A 22,967-nucleotide genomic window follows, 5' to 3' on the forward strand; every position below is an offset into this window, starting at 1 on the left:
AGTGTGTGGTTTAAGGTAGAGCAGTTGATGTCGTATACATGGATTTCAGTAAGGCGTTTGATAAGGTTCCCCATGGTCGGCTCATGAAGAAAGTAAGGAGGTGTGGGACAGAGGGAAATTTGGCCAATTGGATAAGTAACTGGCTATCACATGGAAGACAGAGGGTGGTGGTGGATGGAAAATTTTCAGACTGGAGACCAGTTACCAGTGGTGTACCACAGGGATCAGTGCTGGGTCCTCTGCTATTTGTGATTTTTATAAATGACTTGGAGGAGGGGGCTGAAGGGTGGGTCAGTAAATTTGCTGATGACACCAAGATTGGTGGAGTAGTGGATGAGGTGGAGGGCTGTTGTAGGCTGCAAAGAGACATTGATAGGATGCAGAGCTGGGCCGAAAAATGGCAGATGGAGTTTAACCCTGATAAGTGCGAGGTGATACATTTTGGTAGGACAAATTTGAATGCGGATTACAGGGTCAACGGCAGGGTTCTGAGGAATGTGGAGGATCAGAGAGATCGTGGGGTTCATGTCCACAGATCTCTGAAGGTTGCCACTCAAGTGGATAGAACCGTGAAGAAGGCCTATAGTGTGTTATCATTTATTAACAGGAGGCTTGAGTTTTAGAGCCGTGGGGTTATGCTGCAACTGTTCAGGTCTCTGGTGAGACCACATTTGGAGTGTTGTGTGCAGTTCTAGTCACCTCATTATAGGAAGGATGTGGAAGCATTGGAAAGAGTGCAAAGGGATTTACCAGGATGCTGCCTGGATTGGAGGGTAGGTCTTATGAGGAAAGGTTGAGGGAGCTAAGGCTTTTCTCATTGGAGCGAAGGAGGATGAGAGGCGACTTAATAGAGGTTTATAAGATGATGAGGGGGATAGATAGAGTGGACGTTCAGAGAATATTTCCTCGGATGGATGTAGCTGTTACAAGGGGGCATAACTATAAGGTTTGGGGTGGGAGATATAGGAGAGATGTCCGAGGTAGGTTCTTTACTCAGAGAGTGGTTAGGGTGTGGAATGGACTGCCTGCTGTGATCGCGGAGTCAGACACTTTAGGAACTTTCAAGTGGTTATTGGATAGGCACATGGAGCACACCAGAATGACAGGGTGTGGGATAGCTTGATCTTGGTTTCAGCACACCATTGAGGGCCGTAGGGCCTGTTCTGTGCTGTACTGTTCTATGTTCTATGTTTAGTGCGTTATCGAGTTTCTCAGAAACAATTAGAATTACAATAAATCACATTGGAAGGCACAAAATAAATTCTTTCCGCCCTGACAGAATGGTGGAAACTTGCCACAGAAGGTCATTGATATGTAGTTATTTACAAAGGAGCTGGATAGAATCAGTTCAGATGGGCATTTGAAGGATATAAAGAAATGAATTATTTTTGGAATCATAGAAATTCAAACAAGTAAGAAAGCTGCTGTGCCAATACTAGCTCTTAAACTTAACTCGTCTATATTCTACTTCCTTACACTTCTAACCTTTATCTCCAAACTCCCAGTATCATTCTAGTAAATATTCATTGTATGCATTCTTTGACTTTAATATCCTTTCATTGACTGGGTTCATGGGAGTCTTCTGACAATGACCCAAGCAAATGTCTCATACAGTTCACTATATCTTTCTTGTTTTTATATTCAGTGATTCCAGAATCAAATTTGCCATTGTACCTGAATCTCTATGTTTAAAGATCTAAGTATCAGTACCCAATGATTTCTGGTTCTCCATAAGAATCATTTTGGATAAATTTACTCTCTTATTCTTTTTCTAAAATGTATTATTTTGCATGTTTCTACCTTGAAACGCGTCTGTCATCTCTTTTCCCAACCTACGTACCTGTCTGAAATATTTCTCAAAGTTTGCAACAGTTCCTAAGTTAGCATCATGAAAAAAATTTAATATATTTTTCTTGTTCCGAAGTACAAAGAAGAAGGAAGTCCAACATATGAATTTGAAAGCGATTCAGGCTCAGAGAGATCTGCAGATTTGGAAACACAAATCTTTTGAGGGCAGGCGGTGACGCAGTCGTATTGCCACAGGACTAATAATCCAGAGACCCAGGCTAATGCTCTGGGGAACGGGGATCGCATCCTATCATGGCAGTTGGTGAAATTTGAATTCAATGATATTAAAAGTGGGCAGCACGGTAGCATAGTGGTCAGCACAATTGCTTCACAGCTCCAGTGTCCCAGGTTTGATTCCTGGCTGGGTCACTGTCTGTGCGGAGTCTGCACGTTCTCTCCGTGTGTGCGTGGGTTTCCTCCGGGTGCTCGGGTTTCCTCCCACAGTCCAAAGATGTGCGGGTTAGGTGGATTGGCCATGATAAATTGCCCTTAGTGTCCAAAAAAAGAAAAAGGTTAAGTGGGGGTTACTGGGTTACAGGGATGGGGTGGATAGGTGAGCTTGAGTAGGGTGCTCTTTGTAAGGGTCGGTGTAGACTCGATGAGCCGAATGGCCCCCTTATGCACTGTAAATTCTATGATTCTAAGAAAAGTCTCTAATGATGACCTCAAAACCATTGTCAATTGTCATTAAAAAAAATCATCTGGTTCACTAACGTCCTTTAGGGAATAAATCTTCCACCCGTACTTGGTCTAACCTACATGTGATTCCAGACCCACATCAATGTGGTTGACTCTTAAACACCCTCGCCCTCTGAAATTGCTTTGCAAGCCGTTCAGTCCAAGGGCATTTAGGGATGGGCAATAAATGCTAGTGTTGCCAGCCTCCCATGAATGAATCAAAAAAAAATAGTACAAGTTGAGAAGACTGATGAAAAAGTGTTGGCATAAATAAAGGTATGACATGGGTTTTTGCTGTGCTGTTGCCAGCAGACATCCATAGGTCTGCTGCTTTTCTCTTGAGCGACAGTAAAGTTTCCAGTCAATGAAAGCTTTGTGTTTCTGCTTTCTCTACACCATTCCTCATGACACTGGAGAAGTACCATCAGTGGTAACTTCACAAGATCCTCCAAATCTGGTGCCAAGAAAACTTATCCAATGGTCGTGTCCTCTCCCAAGTGTCAATAAGACATGAAAGGAAATCAAAACTGTGCACATCTAAAATTTATTATATTTTGCTATTTTAAAAATGGACTTTTTCAGAACCATGTTTTGGCTGCTACAGGCAACATGACTCACTGGATTGGTGATCTGTTCTGGAAGCTTCCAACGAAAATTACTGGAACAAACGAGTTCCATTCTCATCCTTGTCAAATCTCACACCCCATTGCAAGGACACATTATAATCAGATAACTAAATGACTGACAGATAAACTGATTACTCCCAGCCAGAATGATAACAAAGACAGAGGCATCACTGTACATGAAGAGGCAGCCACCATTTTGCTACTAAGGAAAACAGTGGATTTGGGCCAGAAGCACAGAAACTGTGAGGTTGCAATTAACTCAATAATGGGCCGCACCACAGGACCCCACGCCTTTTGGACCATTGTAATGTGTCATTTCTAGCCTCCTAGACCAGTCTGCTAAATAATGAAGATTATCAGTGCAAAGTTGGACTTCACCTCCACAAGGAATAATCTAGGGGCTAAATGAGGGAAAAGCAATTTGTGCAATGAGTTGTTATGATCTGGATTCCACCACCTGAAAGAGAGTAGGGGAGGGATGGTTAGCTCAGTTGACTAAATGGCTAAATTGTAGTGCAGAAAAACGCTAATAGTGAGGGTTCAATCCCTGTACCAGATGGGGCAGATCTTTGGACCTGCTTCCTCACCTTGTCCCCATAGTGATACCGTGGCTTGAGTCATGATTGACAACCCTTGAACAATGAGGATGCTACGTGGGAAAAGAAAAGAGGATGGAAGCTGATTCAGTCACAACACAAGAATTTACTTGAAAGCGTAAAATTGGAAAAAGGGAAAAGAACAGGCAAGGTAAAATAAGGAAGAACTCCAACATATGAATGTTGCGGAAATAACTATGGACGAGACTGAAAAGAGTCCGAGAACACTGAACAGATTTAATGACCTAACATGTCCAGTCAATGCAGAGCAGGAATCGACAAAGCTAATAGGAAATGTAGACGGAAAATTCAGATCAGGCAGCATATATAAGGAAAGAAACTATCAATCTTTCGGCTCGATTACCTTTTTTATTAATGGGACAAAAAGCAAAATACTGTGGATGCTGGCAAACCGAATGGGAGCTGAAAATGCTGGAAGTACTCAAATGGTCAGGCAGCATTTGCAGATAAATAAATAAAGTTAACAGTTCAGGTTGGTAACCTTCCGAAAGACCTTGCGTATCTCTTGATGTTGACGAACAGTTTTTTCTCATTTTCCCTCCTTGCCTTTATCATGTTCCTTTTTGCTTCCTTCGCACACTTCTGTGTTGTTCATGCAGTTGTTATTATATCCTTTGTTTTAAATCTCTCAATTCATCAAAGGAACCTTGGCATGCGACACAACCCTTTATTTCTAGGCAGCATTTATTTAGTCTTCATTTACTGATTTCATATTTTGAATATATCCATTGCAGTGTTCTTCTGTTTGATCCATAATCTTTGACCAATTTGAGAAAGCCCCCCCCCCCCCCCCCCCGCCCCCACATGCACTTTCCATCACAATGATTTGATCTAAATGAGCTCAATGGACTGACCATTTTAATGACTCATTATGTAAGGAACTGTAGCAAACATTTTGTACAAGCAATTAACCAAATTTTTAAAAAATCATTTTGTTAATATTGAGAAACACTGACCAAAACAACATGGACTCACTTGTTTTTCTTAGAACTGTGCCGTGGGACTTTTTTTCTTAATATCCACTGAAACTATTAGAATGAACCTTGGCCTAACCTTTCATCTGGAGGATGACATATCTGACAATACAGTCTCCCATCCATACCACACTGTGGTGTCAGCTTATGATGCATATGTGGCTTGATCGTATGACCTTCTAACTCAAATGAGTGTGTCAGGAACTAAACCAAACTGACACATCGTCGGATGGACTATGTGGGACTCTGCTGATTCATCAAAGCGGGATGCTATCAAAGCATTTTTTCTGAATTTATTGAATCATGTATAAGCTGGTTCGCGAGGTATTGATTTAGCTTTGGTGTCTCCTGTTTAAGTCTAATTACGCAATAATATTTACTTTGTTACGATCTCCATAGAGACCGATAACTTTTAAAAAGAAATTCAAACTTGCTGCTAATAAATGAAAGGATAACATGACCAATATTTCATGTTTTCCGACATTTACTGCTGTTTTAAGACATTTACTGCAACAAAATACTATGAAGACTATTGACTAAATGCTATAGTTGTAGCCAATGCATACTTTAAATCACAGAATAGAATACGCCCTATTCCTATTCTTATATTTAGCACAACCAAAACATCCCATCAGGTATACGTCACACGGTCCTTTAAGTCGACATTCAATTATCCCAGAATCCGTCCAAAATGATTCTTAACTCCCGAGGGTTTACTTCTGGGGCGGAATTCTCTGGAAACGGCGCGATGTCCGCCGACAGGCGCCCAAAACGGCGCAAATCAGTCGGGCATCACGCCGCCCCAAAGGTGCGGAATGCTCTGCATCTTTGGGGGCCGAGCCCTAACCTTAAGGGGCTAGGCCTGCGCCGGACAAATTTCCGCCCCGCCAGCTGGCGGAAAAGGCCTTTGTTGCCCCGCCAGCTGGCGCGGAAATGACATCTCCAGGCGGCGCATGCGCGGGAGTGTCAGCGGTCGCTGACGGCGTTCCCGCGCATGCGCAGTGGAGGGAGTCTCTTCCGCCTCCGTCATGGTGGAGACCGTGGTGAAGGCTGAAGGGAAAGAGTGCCCCCACGGCACAGGCCCGCCTGCGGATCGGTGGGCCCTAATCGCGGGCCAGGCCACCGTGGGAGCCCGCCCGCACCGCCTTGTCCCGCCGGTAAGAGAGGTGGTTTAATCTACGCTGGCGGGACAGGCATTTTAGCGGCGGGACTTTGGCTCATCCGGGCCGGAGAATCGCGGGGGGGGGCCTGCTAACTGGCGCGCCGTGATTCCCGCCCCCGCCGAATATCCGGTGGTGGTGAATTCGGCAACCGGCGGGGGCAGGATTCACGCCAGCCCCCGGCGATTCTCTGACCCGGCGGGGGGTCGGAGAATCTCGCCCCTGTTCTTTTCCTTTCTCGGCCTGCTAACCTCTAACCCCAGAACTGTCCTTCATGGTGAGACTATTTATGGAGATCCCCCCCTCTGGTGCAAGCTTGACAAATCTTGCAGCTTAATTTCAACTTTGCACAAATTTGGTCTAATGCATTCCGGTGCAGTGAACCATAGAGACTTTTAAACGCTAGCTGCCCTCTCTCTCCCGGACCCTGGCAGAATAATCTGTGTGTGATATTCAGTGATATTTTGGGAAAGTCAACCTGATATCACAATAATTTCCTCTGTGCCCTTCCCATCTTGAAGCCCATCAGCATGGCAATGTCAATCACATGGACCTTTTATCCAAGTAGAGTTGCTGATCAGCTATCCTTCAGACTCCAACTATATTTTATCTTGGTAGTTAAAGGGTAGATTAAAACTCAATTATTTATAACTTGACATTCTCAATCCCTTTCTGGGACTTTGTGCGAACACACAGGCTGCTGCCATTGTCTCCAAGTATAAATGCCTTTTCCCTTTTTCCCAGTAAAACAATCTGAGGCCCCTTTATTCTATAACAATCAAACCATCTAGGCTTGCTGTCAGGCATACTTAGGAATAAGGCCTATGACACCTTAACTGTCCCCTAAATTTAAGACACAGTCCAAAACATAAAAATCTTATAATCTCTCATAAATGTACTAACTTTATATCCCAGATTGAAGATCATTCTGCCACTTATACCCATTCCAAAAATATTATTCTTGCTTTCCTTACATAATCCAGAAGAGTGCAGACTGAGCACACATTGGACGGAGTACATTTAATTTGGAGGTGCCTATTTCATTTTTCTTCCATTACTGACATGGCAAACTATGAGAGCTGGTCAAACTTGCAGCTTCTACCCATAGAGAACTGACTTCAGAGAATCAAGGCCATTTACCTTAAATGGATCAAAGCTATGAGCTTTGTAACCTTTCATGGCAGCACGGTAGCATAGTGGTTAACACAGTTGCTTCACAGCTCCAGGGTCCCAGATTCGATTCCCGACTTGGGTCATTGTCTGTGTGGAGTCTACACGTTCTCCCCGTGTTGCATGGGCTACCTCCGGGTGCTCCGGTTTTCTCCCACAGTCCAAAGATGTGCAGGTTAGGTGGATTGGCCATGCTAAATTGCCCTTAGTGTCCAATAAAGGTTAATTGGGGTTAGTGGGTTAAGGGGATGGGGTGGAGGAGGTGCGTGCTTGAGTGGGGTCCTCTTTCCAAGGGCCGGTGCAGACTTGATGGGCCGAATGGCCTCCTTCTGCACTGTAAATTCTATGATTCTATGATTCATATTTTGTTTATTGCCATTGAGACAATAAGAATGGGCAGTGTTCTTGGATCTAGTTAATCCAGTGTTTGTTGAAAGCATTACAATTGCCAAGTTAGAAAATGAGTGGGTACATGAGTTAGCATAAGATTTTGCAGGACAAGTGAGTGTTCCGACCAGGTGAGAGAGGGTGAAATGGCTCCACTCTTTTCACACTCTTCATTTGACTGCAATGGTTTGTTTTTTAGAACTGGTATACTTGCCAATTCAATGAGTGATTAAGTGTTATGACTGCAAAAGCCACACACAGAGACAGGTTTCATTGTAAGTCCTTCAAAGAAAATAGAGTACTGTTTACTGTACTTAATGCTGATCTAAATAAAAGTAGCAAAAACACTCTGACTCTCTCTCTTTCGCTCACACACATACACATGTAACTTGCAAAGCTGGATGATAACTGAAGCAGGTTTTAAAAGTTAAAAAAAAGTCAGTTCCATATGGATTCGGTAGATTGATGTCTTGGATGGTTTCAGACTGGTCCCAGGGGTCTTTCCGAATTCTGCGACGGGATGATTTAAAGGTGTTGATGGACGATTGTTATTTGGTCTGCCGGAGGCAGCAGCTGCCCCCTGTGTTTATCTGGTCAAAAAACAGGCTTCTGTTCAAGTCTAGTATATCTCATCAATCCTTGAATCACTCCTACCCCACCGGTAACTGTTTCAGGAGTAAACTGTTTCACTCTGCTCTTTACTTCTTCCTCTCCCTCTGGCTTGGATAGTTCTGTGGCCTATTTATCTCCATGAGTTCTTCCTTATTCATTCGTAGGCCATCACAATCTATCAGCACTTTACTGTGCTTTCAGAGTCCCCTGAAATTGCCTGGAAGCAGCTATGAAATGCTTCCAATGCACATGCTTTGTATCCTTAACCTGAGAAATTATAGCAATTTTGCGAGCTCACTGCTGCTGCTGGTGTGCCGTGACTAAGGACTGCCAGGACTCTTCAGCTGCTTCACACCAAAAGATACAGGTTTTGCATTGCCCATTTGTGCTGTTTAGTATTCGCACTAATCAGCCCATGTGATGGAACCCACGATGTGTGCATGCCATTGTAATCGCAGGTCAGATATTTGTACGCAGCAAACTAGTTTCAGAGGAATTTGTGTTGCAGCCAGATAAGGAAAGAAACTATTTGCTTGGGGGAAAAACAAAAACACAGAGCTATATACCGGATAGTGTGGTGATATCATGGTTGTGTTGTAATTCTCCGACTAACCACCGGGAGCCTCATTGATATATAAGTGAATGTTAGAGTCAGGTGACCTCAGACTGGCTAGGGAGCTGAGAGAGAGGTTGCTTGTGCAAAGACACAAACTAAGTTACATCATATTGCAAAGGCCAGTGGAAGACAGGAAGATTGGAAAACTTTCAAACATAAACAAAGGGATACTAAAAAAGTAATTAAAAAACTAAAGTAAATTACGGAAAAAAACTAGCACAGAATATCAAAAAAAGGATAGCAAAAGCTTCTACAGGTTCATAAAAGGGAAGAGAATCGCTAAGGTCAATGTTGGCCCCTTGGAAAATGAAACTGGTGAGTTAAAAGCGGGGAACGCAGAAATGGCGTGATGCTAAAGCAATACTTTGCCTCAGTTTTCATGGTGGAGGACACGAGTACCATTCCTTTAGGAACAGGCAATTCAGAGGTAATAGAAAGGGTGGAACTGGGAACAATCAGCATCAATAGGAAAACAGTACTCAACAAACTCTCAGGATTGAGGGGGCAGACAAGCCCCAGGTCCTGATAGCCTACATCCTAGGGTGTTAAAGGAAGTGGCAGCACAGTTAGTGGATCCATTAGTTATGATATTCCACAATTCCGTGGACACAGGAAAGGTTCCAGTGGATTGGAAACATGCTAACGTAATGCACTTATTCAAAAAGGGAGGGAAGCAGAATGTGGGAAATTACAGACCAGTTTAACATCTGTTGTTGGAAAATTGTTAGAATCAATTATCAAGGACGTAATAGCAGGACATTTGGAAAGCCAAAGTGCTCTTCATCAGAGTCAGCATGGTTTTATGAAGAACAAATCATGTTTGACTAATTTGCTTGAGTTCTTCGAAGATGTAACAAGCAAAGTGGATAATGGGGATCCTGCAGATGTAGTATATCTGGACTTTCGGAAAGCGTTTGATAAGGTGCCGCACAGAAAGTTGATTCACAAGGTGAAATCACATGGGATTAGGGGTAAATTATTAGCTTGGATAGAAGACTTGCTGACGGACAGGAGACAGAGAGTCGGGATAAATGTTTTTCTTTCTGGACGGCAAGATGTAACTAGTGGGGTGCGACAGGGTTCGGTCCTAGGCCACAGCTATTTACAATCCATATTAACAACTTGGATACAGGGATAGAACATTCTGTAGCCAAATTTGCAGATGGCACAAAAATAGATGGGACAGTAAGTTGCAATGAGGAAATAAGAACCTTACAAATGGATATAGATAGGTTAGAGAGTGGGCCAAAATGTGGCAGATGGAGTTTAATGTGGATAAGTGTGAGCTCATGCATTTTGGTTGAAAAAATGGAAAGGCAACTTATTATCTAAATGGGGAGAGACTTCGGGGGGGCTCCGATGCAGAGAGATCTGGGTGTCCTCGTGTATGAGTCACAGAAAACAAGCATGCTGGTGCAGCAAATAATAATGAAAGCAAATGGAATGTTGGCATTTATAGCAAAAGGAATTGAGCATAAATGTAAGGAAGTGTTGCAACTGCACGAGGCATTGGTAAGACCGCAACTGGAGTATTGTACACAGTTTTGGTCCCCTTATTTGAGGAAAGACGTAGTGGCATTGGAGACAGTTCAGAGGAGGTTCACTAGATTGATTCCAGAGATGAGGGATTTGTCATATGAGGAGAGATTGAACTGTTTAGGCCGATACTCTCCAGAGTTTAGAAGAATGAGGGGAGATTTAATTGAGGTAAACAAGATGCTAAAAGGTCTGGATAAAGTAGACGTGGAGCTGATGCTTCCTCTTGTGGGGCATTCTAAAACAAGAGGCCATAATCTTAGAATAAGAGGTAGCAAATTTAAAACAGATTTGAGGAAAACCTACTTCTCTCAAAGGGTTGTGAATCTATGGAATTCGCTACCCCAGATGAGGTGGATGCAGGGACAGTGAGTAAATTTAAGGAGGGGTTAGACAGATTTTTAATTGGTAATGGGTTGAAGGGTTTTGGAGAACAGGCAGGACAGTGGAGTTGAGGCCAGGATGGGATCAGCCATGATCACATTGAGCATGTTAGGCTCGGGAGGCTAAGATGCCTACTCCTGCTCCTAGGTCATGTGTCCTAGGGAGGAGATGCTCTGGGCTTATTTCACAATCCAGCTCTTGGTCTGTAGCATTGTGGGTAGCAGATGAGGAACATATCACCCATGATCGAATGGCAGAACAGACTCGATGGGCCAAATGGCCGAATTCTTCTCCTATATTTTACTGTTAGTCATCTGTTGTTTTGTATATAGTTGACCCGCAGTTAATGTTAATAAATCATTTATTGCTTTAGCTACAAGGAGCTAGACAGAATGACAACATTAAAAGTATCAGAAAAATAGAAGAACCTACTGATTGGGTAAATGCCATTGAATGTGCAAAGAAAAAGAATGGTGATATTCGCATATGTATGGATTCCAAAGATCTTAACGGGAATATCAAAAGGGAACACGACCAAATACCAAAGCATGAGGAAATCACATTTAAGATGGCTGATGCACAATTCTGTACGAAACTTGACACATCTCAAGGTTTCTGGCAGCTAAAGCTAGAGGAACAAAGTACAAAGTCTGCATTTTTAATACGCCATTTGGACGGTATTATTTTCTGAGAATGCCGTTTGGCATAATTACGGCATCAGAAAGTTTTCACCGTGCCAGGGAGCACATAATCGAAGGTGTACGTGTGTACGTGGATGATATCATCATTGGGGCTCAACCATAGAAGATCACAATGCAAGGTTGCTTAAAGTTCTAACAAGCATCAGAAGAAATGGGCTGAAGCTCAACAAGCAAAAGTGCCAATTTGGAGTAACTGAGGTCACGTTCCTAGGTGATAAGCTCTCATCACGTGGCATTGAACATGACAAGGACAAAATCCAGGTAATTCTCAACATACCAAAACCACACAACAAGAAAGCCACCTTAAGAGTGATGGGTATGATCAATTTTATCGGGAACTTCATTCTAAACCTGTCAGCAAAAATAACACATCTATGTGATCTCCTGCACAAGACAACGGATTTCACATGGACTGAGCAACATGAGCAAGAGGGAAGAAGCTCAAGACTTCACTAACAACCACATCGGTTCTCACATTTTTTGACCCATCTAAGCAGAGAAAAGTGTCAACAGACGCATCGAAAGATGGTCTCTGGCCAGTTCTTCTGCAACCTTAATCTATTTTGATCTAAAAGCAGGTGGGGAGGGGAGTCAACTCAGGCTAATTTAAAAGAGCAACTTGTAACTCACTCCCAGTGAGTTCTCCCAGTGAGCCAGAGAAGACACAGCCAGAGTGAGACAGCAAAGAGTGAGTTTGGGAATTTGAAGCTAGGTGGGAATTGAAGCTTGGGGAGGGGGGGGGGGGGGGGGTGGGGGAGGAGGTGCTTTTTATCCCTGGTAAGTGACTGGTAAGTAATTTTTCTTTTCATTGTCTAATTTATTTATTTTTTCTTTCGTTTTTTGGAATTGTAGTTGTATAGGTTTACCTAAGGTTTAAGACATGGCAGGAGATCCCAGACCCGTGTCAAGCTCCTCGTGTGAGATGTGGGAGCTCAGGGACACGTCCACTGTCCCTAACTCCTTCACGTGCAAGAAGTGTGGCCAGTTGCAGCTCCTGTTAGACCGCTTGATGGCTCTGGAGCTGCAGATGGACTCACTTTGGAGCATCCATGATGCTGAAGACATCATGGACAGCATGTTTAGCGAGTTGGTCGCACCGCAGGTGAAAGCTACTGAGGGAGATAGAAAATGGGTGACCAATCGACAGAGCAAGAGTAGGAAGGCAGGGCAGGTGTCTCCTGCAGTCATCTCCCTGCAAAACAGATATACCGCTTTGGATACTGTTGAGGGAGATGGGTCACCAGGGGAAGGCAGCAGCAGCCAGGTTCATGGCACCGTGGCTAGCTCTGCTGCGCAGCAGGGCAGGAAGAAGAATGGCAGGGCTATAGTGATAGGGGACTCAATTGTAAGGGGAATAAACAGGCGTTTCTGCAGATGCAATCGAGACTCCAGGATGGTATGTTGCCTCCCTGGTCCAAGGGTCAAGGATGTCTCGGAGCGGCTGCAGGACATTCCGGGGGGGGGGGTGGGGGGGTGGGGGGTGAACAACCAGCTGTCGTGGTGCACATAGGCACCAACGATATAGGTAAAAAACAGGACAAGGTCCTACAAGCTGAATTCAGGGAGTTAGGAGCTAAACTAAAAAGTAGGAACTCAAAGGTAGTAATCTCAGGAATGCTACCAGTGCCACAAGCTAGTCAGAGTAGGAAAGTCAGGACAGATAGGATGAATGCGTGGCTCGAGAGATGGTGCAAGAGGGAGGGATTCAAATTCCTGGGGCATTGGAACCAGTTCTGGGGGAGATGGGACTAGTACAAACCAGACGGTCTGCACCTGGGCAGGACTGGAACCAGTGTCCTCGGGGGGGTGATTGCTAGACCTGTTGGGGAGGGTTTAAACTAATGTGGCAGGGGGGTGGGAATCGATGTGGGAAGTCAGAAGGTGGTAAAACAGGGACAGAAACAAAAGGCAGTAAGGGGGAAAATGTAAGGCAGAGAAGCCATAATCAAAAATCAAAAAGGGTGACAGTACAAGGTACAGTGACTGAGGGGAGCTCAGTGAATAGGCCCAGTAAAAGGAATAAAACGGGAAGTAAAAACATAAATGGTAAGCGACGTGGCAGGTTGTTACATGAAGATATGGGTTCAACGACAAGGAAAATTAGGAGAAATGTTAAGAGGAAATATAGCTTAGGAGAGGTTACTGATCGAGGTGTTAAGATTCAGAACAGAGGTAAAAAAGCCAACATAAGTGTACTTTATCTGAATGCTCATAGTATTCAGAATAAGGTAAATGAGTTGATGGCGTAAATCAGCGTGAAAGACTATGATTTAGTGGCCATTACTGAAACATGGTTAAAGGATGGTCACGACTGGGAGTTAAATATCCGAGGGTATCAAACTATTCGGAAGGATAGAGTGGATGGTAAGGGAGGTGGTGTAGCTCTGTTATTTAAGGATGACATCCGGGCAATAGTAAGGGATGACATCCGTTGCTGTGGAGGATAAGGTTGAATCCATTTGGGTTGAAATCAGGAATAGTAAAGCAAAAAAGTCACTGTTGGGAGTAGTCTATAGGCCACCAAATAGTAACATTATGATGGGGCAGGCAATAAACAAAGAAATAACTGATGCATGCAGAAATGGTACCGCAGTTATCATGGGGGACTTTAATCTACATGTCGATTGGTTTAAGCAGTTCGGTCAAGGCAGACCTGAGGAGGAGTTTATAGAATGTATCCGTGATAGTTTCCTAGAACAGTATGTAATGGAACCTACGAGGGAACAAGCGGTCCTAGATCTGGTCCTGTGTAATGAGACAGGATTGATTAATGATCTCATAGTTAGGGATCCTCTCGGAAGGAGCGATCACAATATGGTGGAATTTAAAATACAGATAGAGGGTGAGAAGGTAAAATCAAACACTAGTGTTTTATGCTTAAACAAAGGCGATTACAATGGGATCAGAGAAGAACTAGCTAATGTAGACTGGTAGCAAAGACTTTATGGTGAAACAGTTGAGGGACAGTGGAGAACCTTCCAAGCGATTTTTCACAGTGCTCAGCAAAGGTTTGTACCAACAAAAGGGAAGGACGGTAGAAAGAGGGAAAATCGACCGTGGCTATCCAAGGAAATAGGGAGAGTATCAAATTGAAGGAAAAAGCATACAAAGTGGCAAAGATTAGTGGGAGACTAGAGTACTGGGAAATCTTTAGGGGGCAACAGAAAGCTACTAAAAAAGCTATAAAGAAGAGTAAGATAGATTATGAGAGTAAACTTGCTCAGAATATAAAAACAGATAGTAAAAGTTTCTACAAATATATAAAACAAGAAAGAGTGGCTAAGGTAAATATTGGTCCTTTAGAGGATGAGAAGGGAGATTTAATAATGGGAGATGAGGAAATGGCTGAGGAACTGAACAGGTTTTTTCGGTCGGTCTTCACAGTGGAAGACACAAATAACATGCCAGTGACTGATAGAAATGAGGCTATGACAGGTGAGGACCTTGAGATGATTGTTATCACTAAGGAGGTAGTGTTGGGCAGGCAAATGGGGCTAAAGGTAGACAGGTCTCCTGGCCCTGATGGAATGCATCCCAGAGTGCTAAAAGAGATGGCTAGGGAATTTGCAAATGCACTAGTGATAATTTACGAAAATTCACTAGACTCTGTGGGGTGGTCCCGGCGGATTGGAAATTAGCAAATGTGACACCACTGTTTAAAAAAGGAGGTAGGCAGAAAGCGGGTAATTATAGGCCAGGGAGCTTAACTTCGGTAGTAGGGAAGATGCTGGAATCTATCATCAAGGAAGAAATAGCGAGGCATCTGGATGGAAATTGTCCCATTGGGCAGATGCAGCATGGGTTCATAAAGGGCAGGTCATGCCAAACTAATTTAGTGGAATTTTTTGAGGACATTACCAGTGCGGTAGATAACGGGGAGCCAATGGATTTGGTCTATCTGGATTTCCAGAAAACCTTTGACAAGGTGCCACACAAAAGATTGCTGCATGAGATAAAGATGCATGGCATTAAGGGTAAAGCAGTAGCATGGATAGAGGATTGGTTAAATAATAGAAAGCAAAGAGTGGGAATAATGGGCGTTTCTCTGGTTGGCAATCAGTAGCTAGTAGTGTCCCTCAGGGATCAGTGTTGGACCCACAATTGTTCACAATTTACCCAGATGATTTGGAGTTGGGGACCAAGGGCAATGTGTCCAAGTTTGCAGACGACACTAAGATGAGTGGTAAAGCAAAAAGTGCAGAGGATACTGGAAGTCTGCAGAGGGATTTGGATAGGTTAAGTGAATGGGCGCGGGTCTGGCAGATGGACGACAAAGTTGACAAATGTGAGGTTATCCATTTTGGTAGGAATAACAGCGAAAGGGATTATTATTTAAATGATAAAATATTAAAACATGCGGCTGTGCAGAGAGACGTGGGTGTGCTAGTGCATGAGTCGCAAGAAGTTGGTTTTCAGGTGCAACAGGTGATTAAGAAGGCAAATGGAATTTTGTCCTTCATTGCTAGAGGGATGGAGTTTAAGACTAGGGAGGTTCTGCTGCAATTGTATAAGGTGTTAGTGAGGCCACAACTGGAGTATTGTGTTCAGTTTTGGTCTCCTTACCTGAGAAAGGACGTACTGGCACTGGAGGGTGTGCAGATGAGATTCACTAGGTTAATCCCAGAGCTGAAGGGGTTGGATTACGAGGAGAGGTTGAGTAGACTGCGACTGTACTCATTGGAATTTAGAATGATGAGGGGGGATCTTATAGAAACATATAAAATTATGAAGGGAATAGATAGGATAGATGCAGGCAGGTTGTTTCCACTGGCGGGTGAAAGCAGAACTAGGGGGCATAGCCTCAAAATAAGGGGAAGTAGATTTAGGAGGAACTTCTTCACCCAAAGCGTTGTGAATCTATGGAATTCCTTGCCCAGTGAAGCAGTTGAGGCTCTTTCATTAAATGTTTTTAAGATAAAGATAGATAGTTTTTTGAAGATTAAAGGGATTAAAGGTTCTGGTGTTTGGGCCGGAAATTGGAGCTGAGTCCACAAAGATCAGCCATAATCTCATTGAATGGCGGAGTAGGCTCGAGGGGCCAGATGGCATACTCCTGCTCCTCGTTCTTATGTTCTTATGTTCTAACTCGAGCATGATGATTGAAAACCAGTCGCATATGCATAACAATCCATGACGACATCAGAGCAGAGGGTTGCTCAAATCGAAAAAGAGTGCCTCGGTTTAGCTGTAGGCTTGGAGAAATTCCATGGCTACATGTATGGGCTTCCAGCTTTCACAATTGAGACAGATTATCATCCTTAGGTTAACATCATCAAGAATAATCTCAGCCAGATGTCTCCGTGCAAACAGAGGTCGGTGATGAAGTTACAACGCTATGACTTCAATCTCATCTACACGGCAGGCAAATATTTGCTCTTAGCTGATGTATTTTGAAGAGCGCCAATACAAATTATTAGTTGCTTATTGTCAATTGTCAAGGTCAAATTGTTAAAGATGTAGATCTGCATGTCAATCTTATTTCCACACTACCACCAGTATCTGATATAAAACTATGTGAGATCCAAGAAGAGACCAGGAAAGATCAAACTCTTCAAGAGGTGATGAGGAACATCAACTCACACTGGCCCAGAGGTCGATGCATGGAGTTCTACAATATAAGATCTGAACTCCATATCATAGAATTTACAATGCAGAAGGAGGCCATTCGGCCCATCGAGCCTGCCCCAGCCCTTGGAAAGAGCACCTTACTTAAGCCCACACCTCCACCCTATCCCCGGAACCCAGTAACCCCCCCCCCCCCCCACCCCGCCAACCGCTTTTGGACACTAAGGGCAATTTAGCATGGCCGGTCCACCTAACTTGCACTCTTTTGGACTGTGGGATGAAACTTGAGCACCATGTTATGGAGTGGTACTTCGTTTGAACACTATAGTTATACCTCAATCTCTTCGCAAGGATGTACTTCAGAGGATAAATGAAGGACATCTCGCGATTGAGAAATGTAAACAGAGAGCTCATGACTCTGTTTACCAGCGAGGTATAAACCAGGATATTGATAGGATGGTCAGCTGTTGTGGCACATGCCAGACTCATTGATGCAAGCAAACAAAAGAACATATGCAAGATATCTGATTTACCTACGTCACCATGGCAGAAAGTAGCTATGGATCTCTATCACCTACGAGGGAAAGGTTAATTATCATCGACTATTTTTCAAACTATCCCGAAATGGCTCCACTGTTGAGCATAATGGCGAGCAGTGTAATACTGCGTATCAAGTCAATTTTTTCAAGACATGGAATTCCTCAAGTCATCGTGAGTGACAACGTTCCTCGTTTTAGCTGTGAAGTGTGGCAACACTTCACATTCGCGTATGATTTCAATCACATCACATCAAGTCCGTTGTACCCACAAGCAAATAGCAAAGCCGAAAAAGGAGTACATATTGTCAGACAATTGTTGAAGAAGGCAATGGACAGCATATCTGATCCATATCTCTTTTGAGTTACAGAGTATTACCTTTGTCACATGGTAGATCACCAGCCAAGTTACTCATGAAGAGGAGGTTGCTTACCACACTTCCATATGAGGAAAAGGAGGAGAATACAGTGGTACTGCAGGCAATTCAAAACAAAAGCAGTTCTGTGATAGAATGTCTAGAACTTTACCACCTCTGAGTCGTGATGACATTGTGAGAGTAGAAGATTTGGGCAATTGGTTGAGAAAAGCCATTGGGCGGGATTCTCTGATCCTGAGTCGAAGTGTTGGCGCCGTCATAAACGGCGTCGCGTTTCACGATGGCATCAACATGACCTCAGGAGCACCTGCCGATACCGGCGTCAAATGGGCACCACGGGTCAGCGCATGCGAAGTGCGACCGGCGCACTCGTGCGCAATGCGTGGTGGCTCCCTTCTCCGCGCCGGCCCCGATGCAACATGGCGTAGGGCTACAGGGGCCGGCGCGGAACAAAAGAGGCCCCCAGCCCGAGAGGCCGGCCTGCCTGCCGATTGGTAAGCCCCGATCGCAGGCCAGCCCCCCCCCCCCAAACCCCCCCCCCCAAACCCCCCCCCCCCGGGGTCGGACCCCCCCCCCCCACCAGGCCACACCTGGATGGATGCATGCCAAGGTCCCGCCGGGTAAGACAACACGTGGACGGTGCCGGCGGGATTCGGATTTTTCATGCAGCCGCTCGGCCCATCCCGGGCGGAGAACCGCCGGGGGGGGGGGGGGGGGGTGGCCGCATAGAGCGCCCACTGACCGGCGCCACACCGACTGCGCCGGTGCCAATGGCGCCGATTCTTCGTTCTCCAGAGAATTGGCGGACTGGCGTCGGGGCAGCGTCGCGTGATTCGCGCCTGACCCGGCGATTCTCCAGTCCGGCGTGGGCTGAGAGAATCCCGCCCCATTGTACTTGAAGAAGCAACACCACGTCCTACAATGTACAGATGGAGGAGGGGTTGGTTTTAAGAAGAAATCATTGTGCTCTTGACAACCAGAGAAGACTTTCACAACAACGTGATGGATGACAAATGTATGTCAGAATCAACGTCAGCTGCAGTCTACAGGTTCTGAGCAGCAAGGTCAAATTTTGAGAAGATAAACCCGAGTCAGAAGAAAACCTGATCAACTATATTTGTCAAACCAGTTTTAAATATTTTAAAGAAAAAAATAAATACTGTTAGACTCGCATGCTAATGATATCACATGTAGATATACTGATGATAATGTATTAATTTATTCCTTCAAAGGAAGGGGTGTGCTGATTTAGCACAGTGGGCTAAACAGCTGGCTTATAATACATAACAATGCCAGCAGGGCGGGTTCAATTCCTGTACTGGCCTCCCTGAACAGGCGCTGGAATGTGGCGACTAGGGGCTTTTCACAGTAACTTCACTAAAGCCTACTTGTGACAATAAGCAATTATTATTATGTAGTGATATCATGGTTGTGTTGTAATTCACCAACTGACCATTAGGAGTCTCATTATTATATAAGTGAATGTTAGAGTCAGGTGACCTCAGACTGACTGGGGAGCTGAGAGAGAAGTTGCGTGTGCAGATTCATACTGTTATTGATTTGTTGTTTTGCATATAGTTGACCCACAGTTAATGTTCATAAATCATTTATAGCTTCAGCTACAAGTGTTCTTGTAATATAAATCAGGCCATCTGACAAGGACATTACAGATATTGGGCGCGATTCTCCAAAATGGAGACAAGAGTGTTCGCGCCGTCGTTAACGGAGTCACGTTTCACGACGTCGCGTTTCATGACGGTGTGAAATGGGCGCGGGCACTACCGATTCTGACCCCCATAGGGGGCCAGCACGGTACTGGAGTGGTCCACGCCGGTCCAGCTTCCCTTCCCAGCGGCAACTGGGCGCCGCGCCAACCCACACATGCGCAGTTGGGCCGTGCCAACCCGCAAATGCGCGGGAGACTTCCTCAATGTGCCGGCCCCAACGCAACATGGCGCGGGGGTTCAGGGGCCGGCCGCGTGATAAAATAGGGCTGGAGAGGCCGGCCCGCCGATCGGTGGGCCCCAATCGCGGGCCAGACCCCATCGGAGGCCCCCCCCCGGTGAAGGAGCTCTTTCCCCCGCCCCACAGGCCGCCCCCCGACCCTAGGCACAGAGTTCCCGCTGGCTGCAAGCAGGTGTGAACGGCGCCGGCGGGAATCTGCCGTTTCCGCGCGGCCGCTCGGCCCATCAAGGCCGGAGAATCGGCGGCGCCGCGCCAAATGCGCCGGCGCAAATGGTGCCGATTCTCCGCTCCTCGGAGAATTGCCTGCCGGCGACGGACCGACGCCGTGGGAAAAAATGGCGCCAACGCCGATTCTCCCATACGGTGCAGCATGGGAGAATCGCGCCCACTATGTTTAATGCACCTGCTGTTTGGACAATGAAATGCCATTCAACAACATCTGTTTGTGTTTTACAAAGTCACTAGAATGTTACACCATGATTGCCTGTCCTTTTCTTATTTGCTGTGTCTCAGCACTTTGTTATGCTACAACTAATAAGCAGTTTTAGTAACATTTAGGTTAATAGATATAGTGGCTGCTAAAACACCATCTGCCTTTTAGATCTCTTCAGGGTACTATTGATTTACCAGTTTCGGCATCGCAATAAGTAAATTAGCAATATAATTTCATTAAATCTGTGTATTAATAGCGATCTGGAACCATCCAATGCAGAAGTTGACGATACAACACTAGTAACAGAAGCTGCACTCTTTTTCCACCCAATGAAACAGGGCAGAGTGATGGTTTGTTTTATTCATGCCAAGGATCGTATATACTCTTCAAGAAATAACGTGACACGTGGACTGAAAAAGAGACAGCCGAATGATGGAATTTAATGATCAGCAAATGTGACATTATTGAAATGCAGAATTTTGAAGTGTGCAGGGGTGGATTCTCACAGCCCCGTGCCTAAATCGCGTTCAGGGTGGGGGGCAGAGAATCCAATTTCACGCCGAAATCGGGCCTGGTCCAGCGATTCTCCGGGACCCGAGAATCGGCGTTGATGTGTTGGGTACTCTGCTACACAGACCAGCCAGCACGGTTGCGAATGGTACAACTCAGTTTTATTACTAACATTTATTTACAGTGGTAAACTGGTTACTGAGGTTCGATCATAACCTTAGAATCTGTGGACCTAGTCCTAATACTATATTGGAGTGGCACTCAGCACATGGTGGATGTCTAAGTGGCTTGCTGTGAGCTCTGTGCCCTGAGCTGTCTCCTGCTGGAATGCCTGGGAAGTGTTGTGTTCCCTGGTTTGTAGTGTGTATGCTCTTGCCTGTGATTGGCTGTGGTGTTGTGTGTGTGTTGATTGGTCCGTTGATCTGTCCATCAGTATGTATGTATGTTTGTACCATGATGTTTACCTGAATATCATGACAGGCGTGATCGAGGATTGCTCCACGTGGCTGTGGAACTAACCAGCGTGGAACTAACCTATCGCCGGTCGGGATGCTCGCCTGGCGGCTGTGGACTCAGTTCACGGCCACTCTGGTGGAGGGGCTGGGGGATCGGACACCGGGGGGGGGGAGGGCCTTATAGGTGGTTAGGGTCAGATCGACAGTGGCCTGGGGTGGCTTCAATGGGAATTCCCATTGACAAGTGGCAGGAAGAGAGAATCCCACTGCCAGCAAAAGGCGCACCACCAAGAAACACACGGCTGGAGGACTGGAGAACCCGCTCACCGTCTTTAACAATTGAAAACAGTTCTAAATGGAAAACAGAAATGCTGGAAAAACTCAATGGGTCTGTCAGCATCTCTGGAGAGAGAAACAGAGTTAACGTTTTGAATCCGTATGATTCTTCTTTGGAACAGCTGCAAACCTGGTGCCAATGTTGTACCAGGTGGTGGAATTCCCGCGGCTACTGCCACACACAGTACAGGACAGGGTGCTCTCGGGGGGGGTGGGTGGGAGTGGGGAAGATCTCGGAAACTTACCAGGTGATGCAGGAGGAGGAGGAGGCCTCGGTGGTGGAATTGAAAGGTAAGTGGGAGGAGGAGTTGGGAGAGGAGATCGAAGAGGGGACATGGGCAGATGCCCTAGGGAGGGTAAATAAATAAATCTTTATTGTCACAAGTAGGTTTACATTAACACTGCAATGAGGTTACTGTGAAAAGCTCTGAGTCGCCACATTCCGGCGCCTTTTTGGGTACACTGAGAGAGAATTCAGAATTCATAGTGTCAGCAAATATGAGTTTTCCACTTTGCTCCTTAAAGAACAGAACAAGGTGTTAAGGGGCTGGTTTAGCTCACTGGGCTAAATCGCTGGCTTTTAAAGCAGGCCAGCAGCATGGTTCAATTCCTGTACCAGGCGCCGGAATGTGGCAACTAGGGGCTTTTCACAGTAACTTAATTGAAGCCTACTCGTGACAATAAGTGATTTTCATTTCATTTTTCATGAATGGTGAAAAGCTAGAATCAATATATCCAAAGAGATTTGGGAGTCCAGCTACATGGATCATTAAAATGTTCTCCATTAATTAATTAATCAATCGTTGTGGAGATTGAAGCCATTCTTTTCATCCCCACCATAGACTCCAAGCAACCTACTTGATCCGTTGCTGGTAATCGTGTGAGGCTGAACACGACTTTGCAACTGTGATATCATGTTCGATCCTGAAATAAGCTCCTAATCATACCATACCATCACTATCCTATTTCCACTTCCATAGACCACCTGACCCCTGTATCTGTAACCTTCTTAATGCCTAGACTTGATTATTCCAATCCTCTGCTGGATGTCCTCCCACGTTCTTCCCTTTTGTAAACTTGAGTTCATCCAAAATCTTGCTGCCCATGTCCTTGCTCAATAAACCTCGTTCACCCACCCACCTGTGCTTGCTGACCTGCATTGACTCCTCAATGTTACAATTCTCATATCGTTGTTTTCAGATCTCTTCTGGGCCTCACCCCTTCTTATCTCTTCCAGCCCCACAACTCCCCAGAATATCTGCCCTCCTCTAATGTTTGTCTCTTGAGCATCTCTGATTTTAATCACTCCAGCGTTGGTGGCTGTGCCTTCAACTGCCTGGGGCCTAAGCTCTTGAATTCTCAATCTGAATCTATGTCTCTTATCCTCGGTTCCCCCTTTAAAAGGTGAGTTAAAATTTGCCTTTTTGATGATGCTTTTAGCCATCTTCCCAATATCTCCATATGTGGCTCAATGCCATATT

The 22,967-nt window shown here is 45.1% G+C and overlaps 1 protein-coding gene across 11 annotated transcripts in view; it reads left to right on the top strand.

The window, feature by feature from the left end:
- rbfox1 (RNA binding fox-1 homolog 1) overlaps positions 1–22,967 on the top strand; it is a 2,508,969-nt gene that overhangs the window by 1,302,723 nt on the left and 1,183,279 nt on the right. The window lies entirely within an intron of this gene.

This window comes from Scyliorhinus torazame, chromosome 17, assembly GCF_047496885.1.
Source record: "Scyliorhinus torazame isolate Kashiwa2021f chromosome 17, sScyTor2.1, whole genome shotgun sequence".
Classification (NCBI taxonomy): Eukaryota; Metazoa; Chordata; class Chondrichthyes; order Carcharhiniformes; family Scyliorhinidae; genus Scyliorhinus; species Scyliorhinus torazame.